This window comes from Syngnathus scovelli, chromosome 5 (genome assembly GCF_024217435.2).
Source record: "Syngnathus scovelli strain Florida chromosome 5, RoL_Ssco_1.2, whole genome shotgun sequence".
Classification (NCBI taxonomy): domain Eukaryota; kingdom Metazoa; phylum Chordata; class Actinopteri; order Syngnathiformes; family Syngnathidae; genus Syngnathus; species Syngnathus scovelli.
The window spans coordinates 21,786,284-21,806,056 of NC_090851.1; the positions used below are offsets into that span (position 1 = coordinate 21,786,284).

Here is a 19,773-nt window from a genome sequence, read left to right on the forward strand (position 1 = left end):
CGAAAATAGCCCCCGCCGAGCGGATCGGCTGTTTATAAGCACCGCGGAGGTGGTCGCGGCGCCTCATTCGACTTCCAGCGGCCGGCGAGCTCGCGCACCCGCCCGGCACATCCGGGAGGCCGTGCGCACGAGCCAAGTGGCCGAAAATAGCCCCCGCCGAGCGGATCGGCTGTTTATAAGCACCGCGGAGGTGGTCGCGGCGCCTCATTCGACTTCCAGCGGCCGGCTAGCTCGCGTACCCGCCCGGCACATCCGGGAGGCCGTGCGCACGAGCCAAGTGGCCGAAAATAGCCCCCGCCGAGCGGATCGGCTGTTTATAAGCACCGCGGAGGTGGTAGCGGCGCCTCATTCGACTTCCAGCGGCCGGCGAGCCCGCGCACCCGCCCGGCACATCCGGGAGGCCGTGCGCACGAGCCAAGTGGCCGAAAATAGCCCCCGCCGAGCGGATCGGCTGTTTATAAGCACCGCGGAGGTGGTCGCGGCGCCTCATTCGACTTCCAGCGGCCGGCGAGCTCGCGCACCCGCCCGGCACATCCGGGAGGCCGTGCGCACGAGCCAAGTGGCCGAAAATAGCCCCCGCCGAGCGGATCGGCTGTTTATAAGCACCGCGGAGGTGGTCGCGGCGCCTCATTCGACTTCAAGCGGCCGGCGAGCTCGCGCACCCGCCCGGAACATCCGGGAGGCCGTGCGCACGAGCCAAGTGGCCGAAAATAGCCCCCGCCGAGCGGATCGGCTGTTTATAAGCACCGCGGAGGTGGTCGCGGCGCCTCATTCGACTTCAAGCGGCCGGCGAGCTCGCGCACCCGCCCGGCACATCCGGGAGGCCGTGCGCACGAGCCAAGTGGCCGAAAATAGCCCCCGCCGAGCGGATCGGCTGTTTATAAGCACCGCGGAGGTGGTCGCGGCGCCTCATTCGACTTCCAGCGGCCGGCGAGCTCGTGCACCCGCCCGGCACATCCGGGAGGCCGTGCGCACGAGCCAAGTGGCCGAAAATAGCCCCCGCCGAGCGGATCGGCTGTTTATAAGCACCGCGGAGGTGGTCGCGGCGCCTCATTCGACTTCCAGCGGCCGGCGAGCTCGCGCACCCGCCCGGCACATCCGGGAGGCCGTGCGCACGAGCCAAGTGGCCGAAAATAGCCCCCGCCGAGCGGATCGGCTGTTTATAAGCACCGCGGAGGTGGTCGCGGCGCCTCATTCGACTTCCAGCGGCCGACGAGCTCGCGCACCCGCCCGGCACATCCGGGAGGCCGTTTGCACGAGCCAAGTGGCCGAAAATAGCCCCCGCCGAGCGGATCGGCTGTTTATAAGCACCGCGGAGGTGGTCGCGGCGCCTCATTCGACTTCCAGGGGGCGGCGAGCTCGCGCACCCGCCCGGCACATCCGGGAGGCCGTGCGCACGAGCCAAGTGGCCGAAAATAGCCCCCGCCGAGCGGATCGGCTGTTTATAAGCACCGCGGAGGTGGTCGCGGCGCCTCATTCGACTTCCAGCGGCCGGCGAGCTCGCGCACCCGCCCGGCACATCCGGGAGGCCGTGCGCACGAGCCAAGTGGACGAAAATAGCCCCCGCCGAGCGGATCGGCTGTTTGTAAGCACCGCGGAGGTGGTCGCGGCGCCTCATTCGACTTCCAGCGGCCGGCGAGCTCGCGCACCCGCCCGGCAACTCCGGGAGGCCGTGCGCACGAGCCAAGTGGCCGAAAATAGCCCCCGCCGAGCGGATCGGCTGTTTATAAGCACCGCGGAGGTGGTCGCGGCGCCTCATTCGATTTCCAGCGGCCGGCGAGCTCGCGCACTCGCCCGGCACATCCGGGAGGCCGTGCGCACGAGCCAAGTGGCCGAAAATAGCCCCCGCCGAGCGGATCGGCTGTTTATAAGCACCGCGGAGGTGGTCGCGGCGCCTCATTCGACTTCAAGCGGCCGGCGAGCTCGCGCACCCGCCCGGAACATCCGGGAGGCCGTGCGCACGAGCCAAGTGGCCGAAAATAGCCCCCGCCGAGCGGATCGGCTGTTTATAAGCACCGCGGAGGTGGTCGCGGCGCCTCATTCGACTTCAAGCGGCCGGCGAGCTCGCGCACCCGCCCGGCACATCCGGGAGGCCGTGCGCACGAGCCAAGTGGCCGAAAATAGCCCCCGCCGAGCGGATCGGCTGTTTATAAGCACCGCGGAGGTGGTCGCGGCGCCTCATTCGACTTCCAGCGGCCGGCGAGCTCGCGCACCCGCCCGGCACATCCGGGAGGCCGTGCGCACGAGCCAAGTGGCCGAAAATAGCCCCCGCCGAGCGGATCGGCTGTTTATAAGCACCGCGGAGGTGGTCGCGGCGCCTCATTCGACTTCCAGCGGCCGGCGAGCTCGCGCACCCGCCCGGCACATCCGGGAGGCCGTGCGCACGAGCCAAGTGGCCGAAAATAGCCCCCGCCGAGCGGATCGGCTGTTTATAAGCACCGCGGAGGTGGTCGCGGCGCCTCATTCGACTTCCAGCGGCCGGTGAGCTCGCGCACCCGCCCGGCACATCCGGGAGGCCGTGCGCACGAGCCAAGTGGCCGAAAATAGCCCCCGCCGAGCGGATCGGCTGTTTATAAGCACCGCGGAGGTGGTCGCGGCGCCTCATTCGACTTCCAGCGGCCGGCGAGCTCGCGCAAACGCCCGGCACATCCGGGAGGTCGTGCGCACGAGCCAAGTGGCCGAAAATAGCCCCCGCCGAGCGTATCGGCTGTTTATAAGCACCGCGGAGGTGGTCGCGGCGCCTCATTCGACTTCCAGCGGCCGGCGAGCTCGCGCACCCGCCCGGCACATCCGGGAGGCCGTGCGCACGAGCCAAGTGGCCGAAAATAGCCCCCGCCGAGCGGATCGGCTGTTTATAAGCACCGCGGAGGTGGTCGCGGCGCCTCATTCGACTTCCAGCGGCCGGCGAGCTCGCGCACCCGCCCGGCACATCCGGGAGGCCGTGCGCACGAGCCAAGTGGCCGAAAATAGCCCCCGCCGAGCGGATCGGCTGTTTATAAGCACCGCGGAGGTGGTCGCGGCGCCTCATTCGACTTCCAGCGGCCGGCGAGCTCGCGCACCCGCCCGGCACATCCGGGAGGCCGTGCGCACGAGCCAAGTGGCCGAAAACAGCCCCCGCCGAGCGGATCGGCTGTTTATAAGCACCGCGGAGGTGGTCGCGGCGCCTCATTCGACTTCCAGCGGCCGGCGAGCTCGCGCACCCGCCCGGCACATCCGGGAGGCCGTGCGCACGAGCCAAGTGGCCGAAAATAGCCCCCGCCGAGCGGATCGGCTGTTTATAAGCACCGCGGAGGTGGTCGCGGCGCCTCATTCGACTTCCAGCGGCCGGCGAGCTCGCGCAAACGCCCGGCACATCCGGGAGGTCGTGCGCACGAGCCAAGTGGCCGAAAATAGCCCCCGCCGAGCGTATCGGCTGTTTATAAGCACCGCGGAGGTGGTCGCGGCGCCTCATTCGACTTCCAGCGGCCGGCGAGCTCGCGCACCCGCCCGGCACATCCGGGAGGCCGTGCGCACGAGCCAAGTGGCCGAAAATAGCCCCCGCCGAGCGGATCGGCTGTTTATAAGCACCGCGGAGGTGGTCGCGGCGCCTCATTCGACTTCCAGCGGCCGGCGAGCTCGCGCACCCGCCCGTCACATCCGGGAGGCCGTGCGCACGAGCCAAGTGGCCGAAAATAGCCCCCGCCGAGCGGATCGGCTGTTTATAAGCACCGCGGAGGTGGTCGGGCGCCTCATTCGACTTCCAGCGGACGGCGAGCTCGCGCACCCGCCCGGCACATCCGGGAGGCCGTGCGCACGAGCCAAGTGGCCGAAAATAGCCCCCGCCGAGCGGATCGGCTGTTTATAAGCACCGCGGAGGTGGTCGCGGCGCCTCATCCGACTTCCAGCGGCCGGCGAGCTCGCGCACCCGCCCGGCACATCCGGGAGGCCGTGCGCACGAGCCAAGTGGCCGAAAATAGCCCCCGCCGAGCGGATCGGCTGTTTATAAGCACCGCGGAGGTGGTCGCGGCGCCTCATTCGACTTCAAGCGGCCGGCGAGCTCGCGCACCCGCCCGGCACATCCGGGAGGCCGTGCGCACGAGCCAAGTGGCCGAAAATAGCCCCCGCCGAGCGGATCGGCTGTTTATAAGCACCGCGGAGGTGGTCGCGGCGCCTCATTCGACTTCCAGCGGCCGGCGAGCTCGCGCACCCGCCCGGCACATCCGGGAGGCCGTGCGCACTAGCCAAGTGGCCGAAAATAGCCCCCGCCGAGCGGATCGGCTGTTTATAAGCACCGCGGAGGTGGTCGCGGCGCCTCATTCGACTTCCGGCGGGCGGCGAGCTCGCACACCCGCCCGGCACATCCGGGAGGCCGTGCGCACGAGCCAAGTGGCCGAAAATAGCCCCCGCCGAGCCGATCGGCTGTTTATAAGCACCGCGGAGGTGGTCGCGGCGCCTCATTCGACTTCAAGCGGCCGGCGAGCTCGCGCACCCGCCCGTCACATCCGGGAGGCCGTGCGCACGAGCCAAGTGGCCGAAAATAGCCCCCGCCGAGCGGATCGGCTGTTTATAAGCACCGCGGAGGTGGTCGGGCGCCTCATTCGACTTCCAGCGGCCGGCGAGCTCGCGCAAACGCCCGGCACATCCGGGAGGTCGTGCGCACGAGCCAAGTGGCCGAAAATAGCCCCCGCCGAGCGTATCGGCTGTTTATAAGCACCGCGGAGGTGGTCGCGGCGCCTCATTCGACTTCCAGCGGCCGGCGAGCTCGCGCACCCGCCCGGCACATCCGGGAGGCCGTGCGCACGAGCCAAGTGGCCGAAAATAGCCCCCGCCGAGCGGATCGGCTGTTTATAAGCACCGCGGAGGTGGTCGCGGCGCCTCATTCGACTTCCAGCGGCCGGCGAGCTCGCGCACCCGCCCGGCACATCCGGGAGGCCGTGCGCACGAGCCAAGTGGCCGAAAATAGCCCCCGCCGAGCGGATCGGCTGTTTATAAGCACCGCGGAGGTGGTCGCGGCGCCTCATTCGACTTCCAGCGGCCGGCGAGCTCGCGCACCCGCCCGGCACATCCGGGAGGCCGTGCGCACGAGCCAAGTGGCCGAAAACAGCCCCCGCCGAGCGGATCGGCTGTTTATAAGCACCGCGGAGGTGGTCGCGGCGCCTCATTCGACTTCCAGCGGCCGGCGAGCTCGCGCACCCGCCCGGCACATCCGGGAGGCCGTGCGCACGAGCCAAGTGGCCGAAAATAGCCCCCGCCGAGCGGATCGGCTGTTTATAAGCACCGCGGAGGTGGTCGCGGCGCCTCATTCGACTTCCAGCGGCCGGCGAGCTCGCGCAAACGCCCGGCACATCCGGGAGGTCGTGCGCACGAGCCAAGTGGCCGAAAATAGCCCCCGCCGAGCGTATCGGCTGTTTATAAGCACCGCGGAGGTGGTCGCGGCGCCTCATTCGACTTCCAGCGGCCGGCGAGCTCGCGCACCCGCCCGGCACATCCGGGAGGCCGTGCGCACGAGCCAAGTGGCCGAAAATAGCCCCCGCCGAGCGGATCGGCTGTTTATAAGCACCGCGGAGGTGGTCGCGGCGCCTCATTCGACTTCCAGCGGCCGGCGAGCTCGCGCACCCGCCCGTCACATCCGGGAGGCCGTGCGCACGAGCCAAGTGGCCGAAAATAGCCCCCGCCGAGCGGATCGGCTGTTTATAAGCACCGCGGAGGTGGTCGGGCGCCTCATTCGACTTCCAGCGGACGGCGAGCTCGCGCACCCGCCCGGCACATCCGGGAGGCCGTGCGCACGAGCCAAGTGGCCGAAAATAGCCCCCGCCGAGCGGATCGGCTGTTTATAAGCACCGCGGAGGTGGTCGCGGCGCCTCATCCGACTTCCAGCGGCCGGCGAGCTCGCGCACCCGCCCGGCACATCCGGGAGGCCGTGCGCACGAGCCAAGTGGCCGAAAATAGCCCCCGCCGAGCGGATCGGCTGTTTATAAGCACCGCGGAGGTGGTCGCGGCGCCTCATTCGACTTCAAGCGGCCGGCGAGCTCGCGCACCCGCCCGGCACATCCGGGAGGCCGTGCGCACGAGCCAAGTGGCCGAAAATAGCCCCCGCCGAGCGGATCGGCTGTTTATAAGCACCGCGGAGGTGGTCGCGGCGCCTCATTCGACTTCCAGCGGCCGGCGAGCTCGCGCACCCGCCCGGCACATCCGGGAGGCCGTGCGCACTAGCCAAGTGGCCGAAAATAGCCCCCGCCGAGCGGATCGGCTGTTTATAAGCACCGCGGAGGTGGTCGCGGCGCCTCATTCGACTTCCGGCGGGCGGCGAGCTCGCACACCCGCCCGGCACATCCGGGAGGCCGTGCGCACGAGCCAAGTGGCCGAAAATAGCCCCCGCCGAGCCGATCGGCTGTTTATAAGCACCGCGGAGGTGGTCGCGGCGCCTCATTCGACTTCAAGCGGCCGGCGAGCTCGCGCACCCGCCCGTCACATCCGGGAGGCCGTGCGCACGAGCCAAGTGGCCGAAAATAGCCCCCGCCGAGCGGATCGGCTGTTTATAAGCACCGCGGAGGTGGTCGGGCGCCTCATTCGACTTCCAGCGGCCGGCGAGCTCGCGCACCCGCCCGGCACATCCGGGAGGCCGTGCGCACGAGCCAAGTGGCCGAAAATAGCCCCCGCCGAGCGGATCGGCTGTTTATAAGCACCGCGGAGGTGGTCGCGGCGCCTCATTCGACTTCCAGCGGCCGGCGAGCTCGCGCACCCGCCCAGCACATCCGGGAGGCCGTGCGCACGAGCCAAGTGGCCGAAAATAGCCCCCGCCGAGCGGATCGGCTGTTTATAAGCACCGCCGAGGTGGTCGCGGCGCCTCATTCGACTTCCAGCGGCCGGCGAGCTCGCGCACCCGCCCGGCACATCCGGGAGGCCGTGCGCACGAGCCAAGTGGCCGAAAATAGCCCCCGCCGAGCGGATCGGCTGTTTATAAGCACCGCAGAGGTGGTCGCGGCGCCTCATTCGACTTCCGGCGGGCGGCGAGCTCGCGCACCCGCCCGGCACATCCGGGAGGCCATGCGCACGAGCCAAGTGGCCGAAAATAGCCCCCGCCGAGCGGATCGGCTGTTTATAAGCACCGCGGAGGTGGTCGCGGCGCCTCATTCGACTTCAAGCGGCCGGCGAGCTCGCGCACCCGCCCGGCACATCCGGGAGGCCGTGCGCACGAGCCAAGTGGCCGAAAATAGCCCCCGCCGAGCGGATCGGCAGTTTATAAGCACCGCGGAGGTGGTCGCGGCGCCTCATTCGACTTCCAGCGGCCGGCGAGCTCGCGCACCCGCCCGGCACATCCGGGAGGCCGTGCGCACGAGCCAAGTGGCCGAAAATAGCCCCCGCCGAGCGGATCGGCTGTTTATAAGCACCGCGGAGGTGGTCGCGGCGCCTCATTCGACTTCCAGCGGCCGGCGAGCTCGCGCACCCGCCCGGCACATCCGGGAGGCCGTGCGCACGAGCCAAGTGGCCGAAAATAGCCCCCGCCGAGCGGATCGGCTGTTTATAAGCACCGCGGAGGTGGTCGCGGCGCCTCATTCGACTTCCAGCGGCCGGCGAGCTCGCGCACCCGCCATGCACATCCGGGAGGCCGTGCGCACGAGCCAAGTGGCCGAAAATAGCCCCCGCCGAGCGGATCGGCCGTTTATAAGCACCGCGGAGGTGGTCGCGGCGCCTCATTCGACTTCCAGCGGCCGGCGAGCTCGCGCACCCGCCCGGCACATCCGGGAGGCCGTACGCACGAGCCAAGTGGCCGAAAATAGCCCCCGCCGAGCGGATCGGCTGTTTATAAGCACCGCGGAGGTGGTCGCGGCGCCTCATTCGACTTCCAGCGGCCGGCGAGCTCGCGCACCCGCCCGGCACATCCGGGAGGCCGTGCGCACGAGCCAAGTGGCCGAAAATAGCCCCCGCCGAGCGGATCGGCTGTTTATAAGCACCGCGGAGGTGGTCGCGGCGCCTCATTCGACTTCCAGCGGCCGGCGAGCTCGCGCACCCGCCCGGCACATCCGGGAGGCCGTGCGCACGAGCCAAGTGGCCGAAAATAGCCCCCGCCGAGCGGATCGGCTGTTTATAAGCACCGCGGAGGTGGTCGCGGCGCCTCATTCGACTTCAAGCGGCCGGCGAGCTCGCGCACCCGCCCGGCACATCCGGGAGGCCGTGCGCACGAGCCAAGTGGCCGAAAATAGCCCCCGCCGAGCGGATCGGCTGTTTATAAGCACCGCGGAGGTGGTCGCGGCGCCTCATTCGACTTCCAGCGGCCGGCGAGCTCGCGCACCCGCCCGGCACATCCGGGAGGCCGTGCGCACGAGCCAAGTGGCCGAAAATAGCCCCCGCCGAGCGGATCGGCTGTTTATAAGCACCGCGGAGGTGGTCGCGGCGCCTCATTCGACTTCCAGCGGCCGGCGAGCTCGCGCACCCGCCCGGCACATCCGGGAGGCCGTGCGCACGAGCCAAGTGGCCGAAAATAGCCCCCGCCGAGCGGATCGGCTGTTTATAAGCACCGCGGAGGTGGTCGCGGCGCCTCATTCGACTTCCAGCGGCCGGCGAGCTCGCGCACCCGCCCGGCACATCCGGGAGGCCGTGCGCACGAGCCAAGTGGCCGAAAATAGCCCCCGCCGAGCGAATCGGCTGTTTATAAGCACCGCGGAGGTGGTCGCGGCGCCTCATTCGACTTCCAGCGGCCGGCGAGCTCGCGCACCCGCCCGGCACATCCGGGAGGCCGTGCGCACGAGCCAAGTGGCCGAAAATAGCCCCCGCCGAGCGGATCGGCTGTTTATAAGCACCTCGGAGGTGGTCGCTGCGCCTCATTCGACTTCCAGCGGCCGGCGAGCTCGCGCACCCGCCCGGCACATCCGGGAGGCCGTGCGCACGAGCCAAGTGGCCGAAAATAGCCCCCGCCGAGCGGATCGGCTGTTTATAAGCACCGCGGAGGTGGTCGCGGCGCCTCATTCGACTTCCAGCGGCCGGCGAGCTCGCGCACCCGCCCGGCACATCCGGGAGGCCGTGCGCACGAGCCAAGTGGCCGAAAATAGCCCCCGCCGAGCGGATCGGCTGTTTATAAGCACCGCGGAGGTGGTCGCGGCGCCTCATTCGACTTCCAGCGGCCGGCGAGCTCGCGCACCCGCCCGGCACATCCGGGAGGCCGTGCGCACGAGCCAAGTGGCCGAAAATAGCCCCCGCCGAGCGGATCGGCTGTTTATAAGCACCGCGGAGGTGGTCGCGGCGCCTCATTCGACTTCCAGCGGCCGGCGAGCTCGCGCACCCGCCCGGCACATCCGGGAGGCCGTGCGCACGAGCCAAGTGGCCGAAAATAGCCCCCGCCGAGCGGATCGGCTGTTTATAAGCACCGCGGAGGTGGTCGCGGCGCCTCATTCGACTTCCAGCGGCCGGCGAGCTCGCGCACCCGCCCGGCACATCCGGGAGGCCGTGCGCACGAGCCAAGTGGCCGAAAATAGCCCCCGCCGAGCGGATCGGCTGTTTATAATCACCGCGGAGGTTGTCGCGGCGCCTCATTCGACTTCCAGCGGCCGGCGAGCTCGCGCACCCGCCCGGCACATCCGGGAGGTCGTGCGCACGAGCCAAGTGGCCGAAAATAGCCCCCGCCGAGCGGATCGGCTGTTTATAAACACCGCGGAGGTGGTCGCGGCGCCTCATTCGACTTCCAGCGGCCGGCGAGCTCGCGCACCTGCCCGGCACATCCGGGAGGCCGTGCGCACGAGCCAAGTGGCCGAAAATAGCCCCCGCCGAGCGGATCGGCTGTTTATAAGCACCGCGGAGGTGGTCGCGGCGCCTCATTCGACTTCCAGCGGCCGGCGAGCTCGCGCACCCGCCCGGCACATCCGGGAGGCCGTGCGCACGAGCCAAGTGGCCGAAAATAGCCCCCGCCGAGCGGATCGGCTGTTTATAAGCACCGCGGAGGTGGTCGCGGCGCCTCATTCGACTTCCGGCGGGCGGCGAGCTCGCGCACCCGCCCGGCACATCCGGGAGGCCGTGCGCACGAGCCAAGTGGCCGAAAATAGCCCCCGCCGAGCGGATCGGCTGTTTATAAGCACCGCGGAGGTGGTCGCGGCGCCTCATTCGACTTCCAGCGGCCGGCGAGCTCGCGCACCCGCCCGGCACATCCGGGAGGCCGTGCGCACGAGCCAAGTGGCCGAAAATAGCCCCCGCCGAGCGGATCGGCTGTTTATAAGCACCGCGGAGGTGGTCGCGGCGCCTCATTCGACTTCCAGCGGCCGGCGAGCTCGCGCACCCGCCCGGCACATCCGGGAGGCCGTGCGCACGAGCCAAGTGGCCGAAAATAGCCCCCGCCGAGCGGATCGGCTGTTTATAAGCACCGCGGAGGTGGTCGCGGCGCCTCATTCGACTTCCGGCGGGCGGCGAGCTCGCGCACCCGCCCGGCACATCCGGGAGGCCGTGCGCACGAGCCAAGTGGCCGAAAATAGCCCCCGCCGAGCGGATCGGCTGTTTATAAGAACCGCGGAGGTGGTCGCGGCGCCTCATTCGACTTCCGGCGGGCGGCGAGCTCGCGCACCCGCCCGGCACATCCGGGAGGCCGTGCGCACGAGCCAAGTGGCCGAAAATAGCCCCCGCCGAGCGGATCGGCTGTTTATAAGCACCGCGGAGGTGGTCACGGCGCCTCATTCGACTTCCGGCGGGCGGCGAGCTCGCGCACCCGCCCGGCACATCCGGGAGGCCGTGCGCACGAGCCAAGTGGCCGAAAATAGCCCCCGCCGAGCGGATCGGCTGTTTATAAGCACCGCGGAGGTGGTCGCGGCGCCTCATTCGACTTCCGGCGGGCGGCGAGCTCGCGCACCCGCCCGGCACATCCGGGAGGCCGTGCGCACGAGCCAAGTGGCCGAAAATAGCCCCCGCCGAGCGGATCGGCTGTTTATAAGCACCGCGGAGGTGGTCGCGGCGCCTCATTCGACTTCCAGCGGCCGGCGAGCTCGCGCACCCGCCCGGCACATCCGGGAGGCCGTGCGCACGAGCCAAGTGGCCGAAAATAGCCCCCGCCGAGCGGATCGGCTGTTTATAAGCACCGCGGAGGTGGTCGCGGCGCCTCATTCGACTTCCAGCGGCCGGCGAGCTCGCGCACCCGCCCGGCACATCCGGGAGGCCGTGCGCACGAGCCAAGTGGCCGAAAATAGCCCCCGCCGAGCGGATCGGCTGTTTATAAGCACCGCGGAGGTGGTCGCGGCGCCTCATTCGACTTCCGGCGGGCGGCGAGCTCGCGCACCCGCCCGGCACATCCGGGAGGCCGTGCGCACGAGCCAAGTGGCCGAAAATAGCCCCCGCCGAGCGGATCGGCTGTTTATAAGCACCGCGGAGGTGGTCGCGGCGCCTCATTCGACTTCCGGCGGGCGGCGAGCTCGCGCACCCGCCCGGCACATCCGGGAGGCCGTGCGCACGAGCCAAGTGGCCGAAAATAGCCCCCGCCGAGCGGATCGGCTGTTTATAAGCACCGCGGAGGTGGTCGCGGCGCCTCATTCGACTTCCGGCGGGCGGCGAGCTCGCGCACCCGCCCGGCACATCCGGGAGGCCGTGCGCACGAGCCAAGTGGCCGAAAATAGCCCCCGCCGAGCGGATCGGCTGTTTATAAGCACCGCGGAGGTGGTCGCGGCGCCTCATTCGACTTCCAGCGGCCGGCGAGCTCGCGCACCCGCCCGGCACATCCGGGAGGCCGTGCGCACGAGCCAAGTGGCCGAAAATAGCCCCCGCCGAGCGGATCGGCTGTTTATAAGCACCGCGGAGGTGGTCGCGGCGCCTCATTCGACTTCCAGCGGCCGGCGAGCTCGCGCACCCGCCCGGCACATCCGGGAGGCCGTGCGCACGAGCCAAGTGGCCGAAAATAGCCCCCGCCGAGCGGATCGGCTGTTTATAATCACCGCGGAGGTTGTCGCGGCGCCTCATTCGACTTCCAGCGGCCGGCGAGCTCGCGCACCCGCCCGGCACATCCGGGAGGTCGTGCGCACGAGCCAAGTGGCCGAAAATAGCCCCCGCCGAGCGGATCGGCTGTTTATAAGCACCGCGGAGGTGGTCGCGGCGCCTCATTCGACTTCCAGCGGCCGGCGAGCTCGCGCACCTGCCCGGCACATCCGGGAGGCCGTGCGCACGAGCCAAGTGGCCGAAAATAGCCCCCGCCGAGCGGATCGGCTGTTTATAAGCACCGCGGAGGTGGTCGCGGCGCCTCATTCGACTTCCAGCGGCCGGCGAGCTCGCGCACCCGCCCGGCACATCCGGGAGGCCGTGCGCACGAGCCAAGTGGCCGAAAATAGCCCCCGCCGAGCGGATCGGCTGTTTATAAGCACCGCGGAGGTGGTCGCGGCGCCTCATTCGACTTCCGGCGGGCGGCGAGCTCGCGCACCCGCCCGGCACATCCGGGAGGCCGTGCGCACGAGCCAAGTGGCCGAAAATAGCCCCCGCCGAGCGGATCGGCTGTTTATAAGCACCGCGGAGGTGGTCGCGGCGCCTCATTCGACTTCCAGCGGCCGGCGAGCTCGCGCACCCGCCCGGCACATCCGGGAGGCCGTGCGCACGAGCCAAGTGGCCGAAAATAGCCCCCGCCGAGCGGATCGGCTGTTTATAAGCACCGCGGAGGTGGTCGCGGCGCCTCATTCGACTTCCAGCGGCCGGCGAGCTCGCGCACCCGCCCGGCACATCCGGGAGGCCGTGCGCACGAGCCAAGTGGCCGAAAATAGCCCCCGCCGAGCGGATCGGCTGTTTATAAGCACCGCGGAGGTGGTCGCGGCGCCTCATTCGACTTCCGGCGGGCGGCGAGCTCGCGCACCCGCCCGGCACATCCGGGAGGCCGTGCGCACGAGCCAAGTGGCCGAAAATAGCCCCCGCCGAGCGGATCGGCTGTTTATAAGCACCGCGGAGGTGGTCGCGGCGCCTCATTCGACTTCCAGCGGCCGGCGAGCTCGCGCACCCGCCCGGCACATCCGGGAGGCCGTGCGCACGAGCCAAGTGGCCGAAAATAGCCCCCGCCGAGCGGATCGGCTGTTTATAAGCACCGCGGAGGTGGTCGCGGCGCCTCATTCGACTTCCAGCGGCCGGCGAGCTCGCGCACCCGCCCGGCACATCCGGGAGGCCGTGCGCACGAGCCAAGTGGCCGAAAATAGCCCCCGCCGAGCGGATCGGCTGTTTATAAGCACCGCGGAGGTGGTCGCGGCGCCTCATTCGACTTCCGGCGGGCGGCGAGCTCGCGCACCCGCCCGGCACATCCGGGAGGCCGTGCGCACGAGCCAAGTGGCCGAAAATAGCCCCCGCCGAGCGGATCGGCTGTTTATAAGAACCGCGGAGGTGGTCGCGGCGCCTCATTCGACTTCCGGCGGGCGGCGAGCTCGCGCACCCGCCCGGCACATCCGGGAGGCCGTGCGCACGAGCCAAGTGGCCGAAAATAGCCCCCGCCGAGCGGATCGGCTGTTTATAAGCACCGCGGAGGTGGTCACGGCGCCTCATTCGACTTCCGGCGGGCGGCGAGCTCGCGCACCCGCCCGGCACATCCGGGAGGCCGTGCGCACGAGCCAAGTGGCCGAAAATAGCCCCCGCCGAGCGGATCGGCTGTTTATAAGCACCGCGGAGGTGGTCGCGGCGCCTCATTCGACTTCCGGCGGGCGGCGAGCTCGCGCACCCGCCCGGCACATCCGGGAGGCCGTGCGCACGAGCCAAGTGGCCGAAAATAGCCCCCGCCGAGCGGATCGGCTGTTTATAAGCACCGCGGAGGTGGTCGCGGCGCCTCATTCGACTTCCAGCGGCCGGCGAGCTCGCGCACCCGCCCGGCACATCCGGGAGGCCGTGCGCACGAGCCAAGTGGCCGAAAATAGCCCCCGCCGAGCGGATCGGCTGTTTATAAGCACCGCGGAGGTGGTCGCGGCGCCTCATTCGACTTCCAGCGGCCGGCGAGCTCGCGCACCCGCCCGGCACATCCGGGAGGCCGTGCGCACGAGCCAAGTGGCCGAAAATAGCCCCCGCAGAGCGGATCGGCTGTTTATAAGCACCGCGGAGGTGGTCGCGGCGCCTCATTCGACTTCCGGCGGGCGGCGAGCTCGCGCACCCGCCCGGCACATCCGGGAGGCCGTGCGCACGAGCCAAGTGGCCGAAAATAGCCCCCGCCGAGCGGATCGGCTGTTTATAAGCACCGCGGAGGTGGTCGCGGCGCCTCATTCGACTTCCGGCGGGCGGCGAGCTCGCGCACCCGCCCGGCACATCCGGGAGGCCGTGCGCACGAGCCAAGTGGCCGAAAATAGCCCCCGCCGAGCGGATCGGCTGTTTATAAGCACCGCGGAGGTGGTCGCGGCGCCTCATTCGACTTCCGGCGGGCGGCGAGCTCGCGCACCCGCCCGGCACATCCGGGAGGCCGTGCGCACGAGCCAAGTGCCCGAAAATAGCCCCCGCCGAGCGGATCGGCTGTTTATAAGCACCGCGGAGGTGGTCGCGGCGCCTCATTCGACTTCCAGCGGGCCGCGCACTCGCGCACGCCGCCCGGTTCAAATTTTCTAAGTGCAACGCACAATGAGATGCATGAGAAACGGCCTTGGTTACCATCACATTTGAAGCGATGAGTACGAAGTTAAATTTTATGACTCGGTGTATAAGTCGAGGTCCATTTTTTTCGGTCGATTTTGGATCGAAAAAGGTCGACCAATACACCGGCAAATACGGTATATATACTTATAATAAATGTAGTATTTATTTATATAGATTTATTGTTTATTTATATATATAAAGGCAGGTCCGCAAAAATATTTCTGACGCGTAGCCGGTCCGTGGCGCAAGAAAGGTTGGGGACCACTAGTCTAAAAGAATCTGGCCGTAACTGGAATAGGGTTCTACGCGAATGCCCAACGGAAAAGTGAAGTGCACAAAACCTGCATTTGGCTGTATCAAAATAAATGTCATGAAAAAGGTAAAAACACTACATGGAAGCGCAATGTGTTGTGCTGGGTTCTTTTACAAGTAAAGACTGCTGCTTTGAGTTCACAGGGAGCCATGCTCTTTATTCACTGTACATAGAGGTTTTTAACTCGTGTTGTAGTTTCAGTGTCGGAGTTGAAACTAGGCTTGCAGTTTCCGAATGCCATTCGTGATGGGTGCTGTAAAAAGTTCTTGTCTTAAACGATTGAAGTGCACATAAGAAAAAAAAAAAAAGAGCTTGAAGTGCACATAAGAAAAAGAAAAAGCTTACAGCACCTGGTATTCCCAGGCAGTCTCCCATCCAAGTACTAACCAGGCCCGACCCTGCTTAGCTTCCGAGATCAGACGAGATCAGGCGTTCTCAGGGTAGTATGGCCGTAAGCCGTGAAGTGACCCAACATTTTGCATTTTATAGACACAATCGCCCCTGAAACTAGCGAGCAAGCCAATGAAGCCTTCAAAACTGCTTCGGCACATGGAGACCAAGCATCCTGCATTAAAAGACAAACCTTAACCACTTTGGGTTTCATTGTCTCCGATTACGCCTGGATGGGACCGGCTCGTTTCTGAGAAACAAGCTCGGTGCTCCCAATAATTCAACGTAATGGTGACTTTTATTTTTATGTGGTTTATATTTGTTTTTATGCCAGTCGTATCATTTTATTTAATCCTATTTATATATATTTATTATAAATGTAGTATTTATTTATATAGATTTATTGTTTATTTATATATATAAAGGCAGGTCCGCAAAAATATTTCTGACGCGTAGCCGGTCCGTGGCGCAAGAAAGTTTGGGGACCACTAGTCTAAAAGAATCTGGCCGTAACTGGAATAGGGTTCTACGCGAATGCCCAACGGAAAAGTGAAGTGCACAAAACCTGCATTTGGCTGTATCAAAATAAATGTCATGAAAAAGGTGTCTGTCCTCTAGCGGTAAAAACGTGAACTGCAATGCTATGGCTGTCGCCACACAATGTAGGTTTTAAACTCGTGTTGTAGTTTCAGTGTCGGAGTTCAAACTAGGCTTGCAGTTTCCGAATGCCATTCTTGATGGGTGCTGTAAAAAGTTCTTGGCTTAAACGATTGAAGTGCACATAAGAAAAAAAAAAAAAAAAAAAGCTTACGGTAAGTGGTATTCCCAGGCGGTCTCCCATCCAAGTACTAACCAGGCCCGACCCTGCTTAGCCTCCGAGATCGGACGAGATCGGGCGCTCTCAGGGTAGTATGGCCGTAAGCCGTGAGACCGCTCAGAATTTTTCATTTTATAGACACAATCGCCCCTGAAACCATGCCAAGCAGCGGCGGGACTTGATGGCTGTGGTAAAAGTTTCCTTTCACAATTGACGTGGGAAAAAAAAAAAAAAAAAGGCTTTCAGCACCTGGTATTCGCGGACGGTCACCCTTCCCTTTTGTTTTTTTTTGTTTTTTTTTACAACCAGGGCCGAAACAGTCTTTCTTCCAAGGCTTTTGGTGTTTTCTGGAAACATGGCTATCATGAAAAGTTATTGACAGCTTTTTATGCGGTAGCACGAATTTGCCGTTGCGACCTGCATTTTGCTGAATCAAAATAAATGCCTTGAAAAGTTTAAAAACACTTCATGGAAGTGTTGTGTTGGGTTCTTTTACAAGTCAAGCCTGCTGCTTTGAGTTCACAGGGAGCCATGCTCACTGTACATAGTCTGCTCTCTAGCGGTAAAAAATTTAACTACAATGCTGTGGATGTCACCACATAATATAGCTTTCAAACTCGTGTTATAGTTTCAATGTCGGAGTTTAAATTAGGCTTGCTGTTTCCGGATGCCATTCGTGATGGGTGTTGTAAAAAATAGCTTCTTAAACGATTGAAGTGCACATAAGAAAAAGAAAAAGCTTACAGGACCTGGTATTCCCAGGCGGTCTCCCATCCAAGTACTAACCAGGCCCGACCCTGCTTAGCTTCCGAGATCGGACGAGATCGGGCGTTCTCAGGGTAGTATGGCCGTAAGCCGTGAGGTGACCCAACATTTTGCATTTTATAGACACAATCGCCCCTGAAACTAGAGAGCGAGCCAATGAAGCCTTCAAAACTGTTGGAAATGATATACTTTTTATCATTGGATTCTATGTATCTACTTTTGTGTGCAAGACTCTCCGCAGTATGTGACCATCTAGCCTTGTGAAAATGATTTGGGGGCATATGGCCGGCTAATGACTGGAGTCATTAGCCACGCTATACAATAAGCCCCATAGTTAGCTAGACATGTTCAGATCATGAGATTGTCATGGGATGGCTGAAGCAGACAGAGGTCTCATTTAAGTTGAAGTCATGAGTACGACACCGGGATGTATTCCCAGGGCCACTAAAGACTACGTTTTTGTTAAGCTAATAGTCATGAGACGTCCAATACTGCTCCGTCCACGAGAGTATCCCCTTTGTTCTGTGGTAATGAGATATAACTTTGGAATGTATTTCCTGCCTGTGAACCTACCCGATCATGTACACTTGCCCAATTGTTTCTTTCTCAATAAAAAGGTCGGCAAAACTCAGAGCAGAGCGCGAATCTCAGCCACACTTGCTGTGTCTGGGATGCGCCCTTCTGCGCAGGAGAAAACGCTAAGCCAAGAAAGACCTACCGTCTCCGAGATTGATTTCAGATAAATGTTGTCAACCCAACATTTTTGGGGGCTCGTCCGGGATTTCCTGAAAATCTGCTCGCTGATCCGAAGAGTGTTGAAGACGCCGAATCCGTGCACGGCAGAGGTCACAGGACGCCTGAAGGAAAGCCCTGGGGAACAATGTTCATCCACCAGGCCGGCGTCCGGTTCAGCACCTCTCGGCAGCGAGGATTGACGGAAACTTCAAAAGAAATCTCTCAGAGACTCGGTGAGACCTCTTTGTTGGCTGCGTGGTTGGGGTATTTTAGTCCCCAGAAAAAGGGTACCCGGGTAAGGACGGCGGAGTCCTTGTTGTGAATTCCAAGTGATAGGAATTCGGTCTACAGATGGAACTTGTAGACGGAAATACACCTCGTTGTGTTAAGAAAATTCCGCGGTGTGAATGTGTGTGAATGGTAGCACGTATCACTCGCTATTGTGCTGCATGTAACATGGTGGGAAGAAATGGCAAATTTCTGTGGAATTCCTCACCAGAAAACTGGTCAAAGCAGGAATTACCACAGAAAGTTGTTATTGCACTAAAGAAACATTCCATCTTTAGAAATCCCTATGATTTAAATGTTGAACTAAATTGATTACAATGGGGGGCCGTCAAAGTGTTACTGACAATGTATCAGGGGATGACAAGTATACGTTAAATAAGTTACCAAACTTGAGGCTGCAAGTATGATTGTCAGACAATGAAGCTATAGTGCGTAGGCGCACTGTTAGGCGTGGCTCAAGAAGAGGAGCCTGAGGCAGAAGCTCCTTCTGCTCCTATGCAAAACATGCATCTAATTTAAAAGACCTGAACCCCCCCCCCATATGATAGCAAAATATATTATGGTCAGTCAATAAGAACTCCTGTACAAACAAGAAGCATGACCAAGGCTGTTAAATTTCCCCAAAGTATAAATGACGCTGATGTATGCGAATGATACAGTTGTCAAACCTTATTGAAAGGCCAGTAATGTGAGAAAAAAATAAATAAAAATAGTAAAACCAAAACATCAAATAGAGGAAGACGTTTGCACAGCATTGTTTGTTGATGTTGTTTGTGCACTGTGTTTTGTTGTGGGCCTTTGTGTTGTCCTTGTGTTCTCTGTGTGTTTATGTGTGTCTATGTGTTAAAATTTTGAAATTGGCTAAAATAGTGTGCAAGGAAAGTTACTAGACTGGGGTCTATTCGATTTGCACTGCAAGAAAAAATAAAATAAAAAAGGAGACATTAAAACTGGAAAATGCACTTTTTGGAGAAATTGGGGTAAATACTAAATAAATATGAATATTCATAATAAAAAATGAATAAATACTTAGGAGATGCAACAGAATGATGTTCGAGCAGAATTGAATCAGTTGAAACATGTAGAACTTAGAGGTGAAATATGAATTTTGTAAAATTTTGCAGAAATTTTAATCAATCTTTTATTGGCTAAGTTTGAGCATGCCATAGCATTACAAAGAAGTAATGATTTAACGTGAAAATATGAATTTTATAATTTTGCAATTTCGGGAATGTTTAAAAACTTTCCCAGTGTGATTTAAATGGGCTGAATGATGTGAATTTCAAACTGGGACAATGTAAAGGTGAAATGTAGAATTTGCCTTTAAGAATGAGTGGAAGGAAAATTGCCCTAAATTTGCAAATTTTGTGGAAATGAAAAGCTTATGGAATTAATTGAATGCAATTCTCTCCTCTTGAGTGAATTTTTGGAATATGTCAAAATCGGAATGAGTGGGTTGTTTTACCAAGAACCTTGAGAAAGGACAGATTCAAATGAGGACTGTGAATTAAAAATGATGTAGTATGACTGTGTGGACAGCTTGAAGAGAGCTTGAGGAGAGTGAGAACAGTGCATGCGTGCGTGCCTGTGTGTGTGTGCGCGTGTGTGAGATGCAAATGAGCAGGAATGAATGACAAGATACAGCTTGAATGGTTGACGTTGTTGGAGACTACTATGTGAAATGTAGTAGAACAACTTTGAAGAAAGAGTGATTTTGAGCATATTTAATGCTAAGAAAAGAAAACAGGGCTTATTTCACAGTGGTTGACTGATTATCATGGATTGAATGGCTCGTTTTACGCTTTCATCTAAAAGTCAAGTCAAGTTTATTTGTATAGCCCTAAATCACAAACAGTCTCAAAGGGCTTCAAGTAGACAAAAATTCAAGTTTTCGTCTACAATGATGATAATTGCTTTTGAAACAAAGGAAGTGTAAGGA

General features: G+C 62.1%; 3 non-coding genes across 3 annotated transcripts; all 3 read right to left on the minus strand.

Annotated features, from left to right (window-relative positions):
* Window positions 1-15,177: 15,177 nt before the first annotated feature.
* On the minus strand, window positions 15,178-15,296 carry LOC125969701 (5S ribosomal RNA). Its single transcript, XR_007481696.1, has one exon. It is a non-coding gene; the product is annotated as a 5S ribosomal RNA (ribosomal RNA).
* Window positions 15,297-16,033: 737 nt separating this feature from the next.
* On the minus strand, window positions 16,034-16,152 carry LOC125969727 (5S ribosomal RNA). The gene has a single exon (XR_007481721.1). It is a non-coding gene; the product is annotated as a 5S ribosomal RNA (ribosomal RNA).
* Window positions 16,153-16,783: 631 nt separating this feature from the next.
* LOC125969694 (5S ribosomal RNA) lies at window positions 16,784-16,902 on the minus strand. Its single transcript, XR_007481689.1, has one exon. It is a non-coding gene; the product is annotated as a 5S ribosomal RNA (ribosomal RNA).
* Window positions 16,903-19,773: the final 2,871 nt, after the last annotated feature.